Source organism: Miscanthus floridulus, chromosome 9, assembly GCF_019320115.1.
Source record: "Miscanthus floridulus cultivar M001 chromosome 9, ASM1932011v1, whole genome shotgun sequence".
Classification (NCBI taxonomy): Eukaryota; Viridiplantae; Streptophyta; class Magnoliopsida; order Poales; family Poaceae; genus Miscanthus; species Miscanthus floridulus.
Genome location: NC_089588.1, coordinates 116,856,090 through 116,862,971, shown reverse-complemented (window position 1 = coordinate 116,862,971; position 6,882 = coordinate 116,856,090). Strand labels below are relative to the sequence as shown.

The window sequence follows — 6,882 nt, the reverse complement described above, 5'->3', positions numbered from 1 at the left end:
TAGAATAAAAAATATGTAAAAAAGACCGTTATTTGTGATAACAGAACTATTGTAAGATACAAATGTTTATACTACTTTATAAATCAAGTCACACTTAGAAATTTGATTTGCATTTTTTTAGGGAAAAGGCCCGTTGTGGCGGAGGAAAGATAGTGGCCAGTAGCATAGGTACGGTAGTTGATGTAGCTAATTAATTCGAACCCACTTTAATTGATCGATGTTGGCTGAGCTAAAGTAGTACCCCCATCGAGTCCTTGCATTGGTCCCTCTTTTCCTCACTACTCTCCTAGACTACCTTTCACATTCATAACTAGGATGTCCCATTTCTCTTGACTACTACTCCCTTCGTTCCATTTTACCCGGTGTGACAATGGTATTCACGGATACCAAGACGTCCATCTATCGCATGCAAGTGTATTACACCAGTCTTAGTGGGAGCTTCATCAGAGTTTTATTGGCATTTAATAAGCTATTGCATAAGTGTTTTGATGATGTGACAAAGTTTTTAATAATTGAGAGAAGAAGTGAGGGATGAAACTCTCTTAACACGATTACCAACTCTCTACGAGTCATGAAATTAAATGTCTACGAAACCATGGAATGAAACTCTCCATTGAGAGTGGATGTTTCATCAATGTTTCACTTAATTTTAAATGACATGACAGTTTTGAAAACAACGCCATAAAACTGCCCACTGAGATTGACCTTGTAACTCATATAATTATCCATGCTACCAGGTCCATATGTCATTCACGGTGGCATACTGCTTGCATTCAAATTGTTTTTCAGCTGCACCCGTTCCCATGCATGTGACGCTTTGGCGCTAGGCCTCACCGTGCATGTATGTGACGTTTCAACAGTCTTGAGTAATTACCTACCTCCTCGATACTCCAGCTCGCCTGGTGTCATGGCCAAAACTAAAATTGTTTTGGCTCCAAATTAACTAATTGTGAAAATACATTTCGTAAATAATCTAATGATATGATATTTATTTGATATTATGAATATTTATACTCTTTTATCTATAATTGGTCAAACTTGATACACAAAATCATGACACCGTTCCAAAATTGCGTTCTTTGGGGATGGAGGGAGTAGGTGGTTATAGGTCTCTGTCTGATCCTTGAATAGTTGACGTTGTAGGTTTGGTCACCCAAATTAAGGAGTGAAAGCGATGAGAGCAAAGAAAACTTGAATGAGAGACAGAGATAGAAGTATATTGAGAAAAGAGAAATGTGCATTGGTAAAAGAGAAATGTGCATTGACAAGTTAGAGTGTCAAGTATTTTGCGATAAAAATTGAATGCTATTAGGTTAAATATTTTGAGATAAATAGAGTACACTATGTGAATCGTCTGCCATAACAACGCTGGTCGCCCTACGCATCCAGCTGCCTCTTGATGCAACCTTCGTAAGTTAAAACCGTCTGAATCCGGATGAGCCTAGAAACCAAATTTAGGCATAAAAATAGCATTTTATGTCTTGCCACGTCGAAAGACCGGCCATGAATTTCTGTGTTTAGCCATGTTGTTCTTATCATCACCAAGCGTACAGACAACTTGCAGATTCATAGTCGTTATTTATGCCCAGTCTTGACTCCTGACCAATGTAACCATTGCTTGAATTGTCAGGCTAGACTGTACTTATGAATGTGAAACAGTCAAGTTCGACTAATAACCAACTATCTAATGTACTTCCTCCATCCCAAATTATAAGTCATTCTAACTTTCTTGGAGAGTCAAAGCATCTCAAGTTTCGCCAAATTTATATAATAACGGAGGCATGCATGGAGCCGACCAAGAAGGGACCCTGCCAGCAGCGGTGTACGGCCGTCGCTGTGGTCCGAGTAGACCTTGACGTCCCTTGCGGCAGCTGAGTCAAGTCGTCGGTGTAGTACATGTGCAGTCACTGGGATGGCACATGTGCTGCCTCTGCATCAATTACATGGACGGGAAGTGGATGCCTATAAGAGAGGAAGCTTGCATAGGAACCACGGAGTGCATGCCCTTTGTGTTTTCAGCCGGCGCGTGCGCTCTTGGTCTCAGGCACACATCGACGCAAGTCCTCTGTCTGGATCGCTGGCCGCAGCCTGCTTGGTGGGCTCTAAACCGTACGTGGTGAGTAGATGCATTTCTCATCATTTGGAAAAAATACTTACCATTTTCAGTTGAAACAGAAACGTCTTACTTAGCTTCGAACAAATTTTAGGTTCAAGTCTTTATTATCTCGGCCGCTCTTATCCCTGGCCATAGTGCAGCATAACAAGCTGGTCGTGCTCCATGTCTTAGCCGACCATCGATGCAACTCATCTCCAGCTCCTCCCACGGCCACCTGGTGAGTTGAAGCTTTTTCTTTGGGAGAACACTCCTAACTCCTAAGTATGTTTCTACTTTGAGCTGAAACAGGACCATCTTACTTAGCTGAACAAATTTTATTAATTAGGTTATTGATAAAAAAAAAATATTAATTAGGTTCAAGTCTTTGTTGTTGAACTATAAACATTTGTCCTTAGTCTATTTTTCGGATCGGTCGAACATTCAATTTCGTTTACTTGTTACAGTTTGATCTGTTGTTGCACTGAAGAAAAAAAACAAGCGGAGGGGGATAGCAACTGGAACACACAAGAGAACTCTACAAGCACTTGGTGACTTGCATCCCCATAACACACTACAACTTTGCAACCTATCAAATTGCCAGCATAATATAGTGATTGGTTAATCATCTTGTGAGCCCCTGAGTATGGACTTGGTCACGGGTGCGTTGGGCTTGCTCCCCTACAAGCTGCTGGAGCTGCTCAAGGACGAGTACAAGCTCCAGAAGGGCGTCAGGGTGTCCAGTCCCTCTCCCAGGAGCTTAAGAGCATGCACGCCGCACTCCGCAAGGTGGCGGCTGTGCCATGGGACCAGCTCGACGAGCAGGTCAAGGTCTGGGCACGCGATGTCAGGGAGGCGTCCTACGACATGGAAGACATACTCGACACCTTCCTCGTTCGTGTCGACGGCCATGAACAGGCTGATCTGAGCAGACTCAAACATGCCATGAAGAAGATGGGAGATCTGTTCAGCAAGGGCAAGGCTCGCCGTGAAATTTCGTGCGCCATCGTAGACAACTTCAGGAGGTGACAGACCGGCGTGCCAGGTACAGGGTCGATGATCTTGTCGCCAAGCTTGCTGCTACAACAATTATTGATCCACGGCTCTTGACTCTGTACACAAAAGTGTCACAGCTGGTGGGCATAGGAAAGCCAAGGGATAAGGTCATAAAAATGCTGACATCAGTAGCGGAAGACATGGAGACGAAGATAGTCTGTATTGTTGGGTTTGGTGGGTTAGGCAAGACTACTCTTGCTAAAGCTGTGTATGCATGAGAATCTTAGTCGGGATGTCCGTTTCAAGGCTTTTGTTCCAGTTGGCCAGAATCCAGATTTGAAGAAAGTGTTAAAGGATATTCTCATTGCTTTTGACAAGTCGAATTATACGAAGGAATTTAATTTAACTATATTGGATGAAAGGCAGCTAATCGATGAACTTCGAGAGTTCCTCAAGGATAAGACGTAGTCATATTCTTACTTAGAGCCTTTTAATTTATATTACAAGTTGAACAATCATTTCAGAAATCTATAACATGCAGATTGAATCTATTACAAAATTAAGTATTTTAGTTTTCATTTCTTTTTGTTCTTATCTAATCCCTGGATAGTATTTTCGAATGTTTTTTCCCTCTATCCAACAATTCGTGTCATCTTGAATGAGTTATTATGTATTTTTCATGAAAATATATGGCTCCTTCATTTCCATGCTTATAGGTACTTCATTGTTATTGATGACATATGGGATGTACCATCGTGGAACATAATAAGATATGCTCTGTATGACAATGGCTTGGGAAGCAAAATAGTCATAACTACCCGCAAGCATGATGTTGCCATGAAAGTTGGTTGTTCTTATAACATGGAACCCCTTCCCTATGAGAGTTCTAAAGAATTATTCTATGGGACAATATTTGGCTCTGAACAGAAATGTCCTAAAAAATTTGTGGAAATATCTGAAGGCATAATTAAGAAATGTGGAGGCGTGCCATTAGCTATCATTACCACATCAAGTTTTTTGGCAAATAAGTTGGGAAATATAAAAGAGTGGTATGAGTTTTGTGAGTCTATTGGTTCCGGACTTGGAGGCAACTCTGATATGGAAAACATGAGAAAGATATTATCTCTTAGCTATTATGATCTACCAGCTCATCTGAAGACCTGCTTATTATACTTAAGTGTATTTCCAGAAGACTATGAGATTGACATTGGACGACTGATATGCCGGTGGATAGCTGAAGGTTTTCTTTCACCTGGAGAAGGGGGGCAAAGTTCAATTGAGCTTGGAGTGAGTTACTTCTATGAGCTTATAAACAGAAGCCTAATCCAACTAGCAAAGGATGATGAGTCAGGTATGCTTGAGACTTGTCGTGTGCATGATACGGTGCTTGACCTCATTTGTTCATATCAAGAGAAGAAAGTTTTGTTGCAACAATACTAGGTGATGCGAAGCAGACGGCACCTTCTTGGGGAAGCAAGGTTCACAGGTTGTCCCTCCACAATACTACTTGGCCTACAATAATGAACATGAAACTAAGGTCACTTACTATCTTCGGTGATGCCATAATTAAATTGATGCCATCCCTTTCATGTCTTCATCTTCTTCGTGTATTGGATCTAGAAGACTGCAACCTTGAGGACCTTCCAAGTTTGAGTTTTGTTGGGTACTTATTTCACCTGAGGTATCTAGGGCTAAGAGGTACTAGATATGCTGGTGAGCTCCCATTAGAGATAGGGAAGCTACAGTTTATGCAGACATTAGACCTATTTGAAACTAGTATAAAAGAATTGCCATCGAGTATTGTTGGGCTAAGACGACTGATGTGCCTGGGTCTTAATTGGGCTATATGTCTGTCAAATGGATTGAGGAATCTAACATCCTTAGAAGTGTTATGGTGTGCAATTGATTCTGCGCACATTGCAGAAGAGCTAGGCCATCTGACGCAACTGAGGATCCTTACTGTCTTCCTAGAATTGGACAAGGAAGCAGGATGTGATGAGGGCATTTGCAAAGCTTTAGTGGAGTCCCTAGGTAAACTGCAAAACATCCGACATCTAGCAATAATAAGCTCAAAAACCGGGGTGATCAATCTTGAAGGCTCGCTGGAGTCCCAAGGCAACCTGTTCTATCTTCTTATTCGTGACACTAGTTCGTTGCCCACATGGATCAATCCTGGATCGCTTCTCCTCCTATCCTCCCTCCTGATATGGGTGGCTCAGGTGCGAAGGGAGGACATCCAAGTCCTCGGGATGCTGCAGGCTCTTTGTTTTCTAGAAGTGAGTGTGCCTGGTAACAACATACAAGTGCTGGAAAGGTTTATGGTGGGCCCTGATGCGTTCCCCTGTGCAAGAACGTGCATATTCTATGGTTTTCAAGCAGTGCCGTCTATGTTCCCCCGAGGAGCTATGCCCAGGCTTGAAGAGTTTAGATTCGCTATCCGCCCACAGGATTTCTTCCAAGGTGAATTTAGTACCGATGACCTGACCTTGGACCACCTCCCGTCCCTAATTCCGAGTGTGTCTTGATCGAGGAAAGGAAAAGATCGACGAGGAGATGGAAATGAAAGTGAAAGAGAAGCTGAGACAAGAGGCGGATGACCACCCCAACCACCCTTCCGTTAATAATTTTTTTTATAAGCTGAATGCCTGTACGTACTCGATCACTCCTTTTTATTCTACAGAATGCATGCATCTTCTACTGCTGTTAATTAGTGCACTCATGACTTGTTCGCTGCATGCATGTTTTTCCCCGTATCGTAGCAGTTCTTGGTTCTGAGTATAGCCTGTAATTGGTGCAAATTATATATTCTACAGCTGGTCTTCTTTTGTTGTGCACGAGAACAACGCATGCGCTCGTCTACAAGCAGCCGCCTCAGGGCCGGCTGTGTTGGTGTGTCCTCCCGCCCCAGCCACGCTGTGTTGGTGGACACGGAGGAGCGGCACAAGCTGTGTGGTCAAGCAAGTGGTGGAGCACTGTTCCTGTTCCGGTTTCCCCTTTAATTTCATGTATTGTAAAGGCATTTTGGAGATATTGATTACATATACTCGATCCATTACCCGAATATATTTGGAAACTATGATGCGTGTCATGAACAGGGGCAGTTTTTTTTCTTTTGCACTATATATGCTGCCAACAATGGTACTCGATATATAGTCACTACATAATCTGTACTATATAGTCACCTAGAGTTTAAAATGTTTGCATCAATGAATAGATGACCTCTCTTTAGGGCTTGTTTGACTGACCCCCTGTGGACTTCCTCTCCGGCCTTTTCAATGCGATGTACCAGTACCACATAAGATAGTAGTAGAGCCAGAGAGAAATGGGATTGTCCTACTCCTAAATGCATCGAACACACATTTTCAGTTACAACTACCAGCTTTAGTGACTAGCAGACCTAGTGAGCTGTGCTCGCCGATTGCTCATCTGGGCCGGCGACTAGCAACTGAATCCTGGGCTGTTGAAACACTAGTCCGGGTGACCAGACCCTTGCCCAGTGCAACTGTTGTAACACGGCTTCCGAGAGTGGCGGAGACCTACGCGGCCGGGAGTTCGCAGAGACGTCTCCGACCAACTACCTAACCAAAGGCCCAGCTACCATGCCTCCAGACCCAGAAACATGACGGTTTCTCAGACTGCCTGTAGACTGCTTGCAGGATGCTGCCGGTAACCCTGACGCAGCCTCCGCCCGGCTAGCTCGTAGGCGTCTCCGGGCGAAGGGGGCGGAGGCCGCCCCGCTGCAAGGCTAATCAAGTGCCAACGTTACCTATGTTTGTGTGCAGGAAACCAGAGGA

The 6,882-nt window shown here is 43.5% G+C and overlaps 1 pseudogene; it reads left to right on the top strand.

Annotated features, from left to right (window-relative positions):
* Nucleotides 1-2,002: 2,002 nt before the first annotated feature.
* On the top strand, nt 2,003-6,205 carry LOC136482739 (disease resistance protein RGA5-like; annotated as a pseudogene).
* The last annotated feature ends 677 nt before the right edge of the window (nt 6,206-6,882 follow it).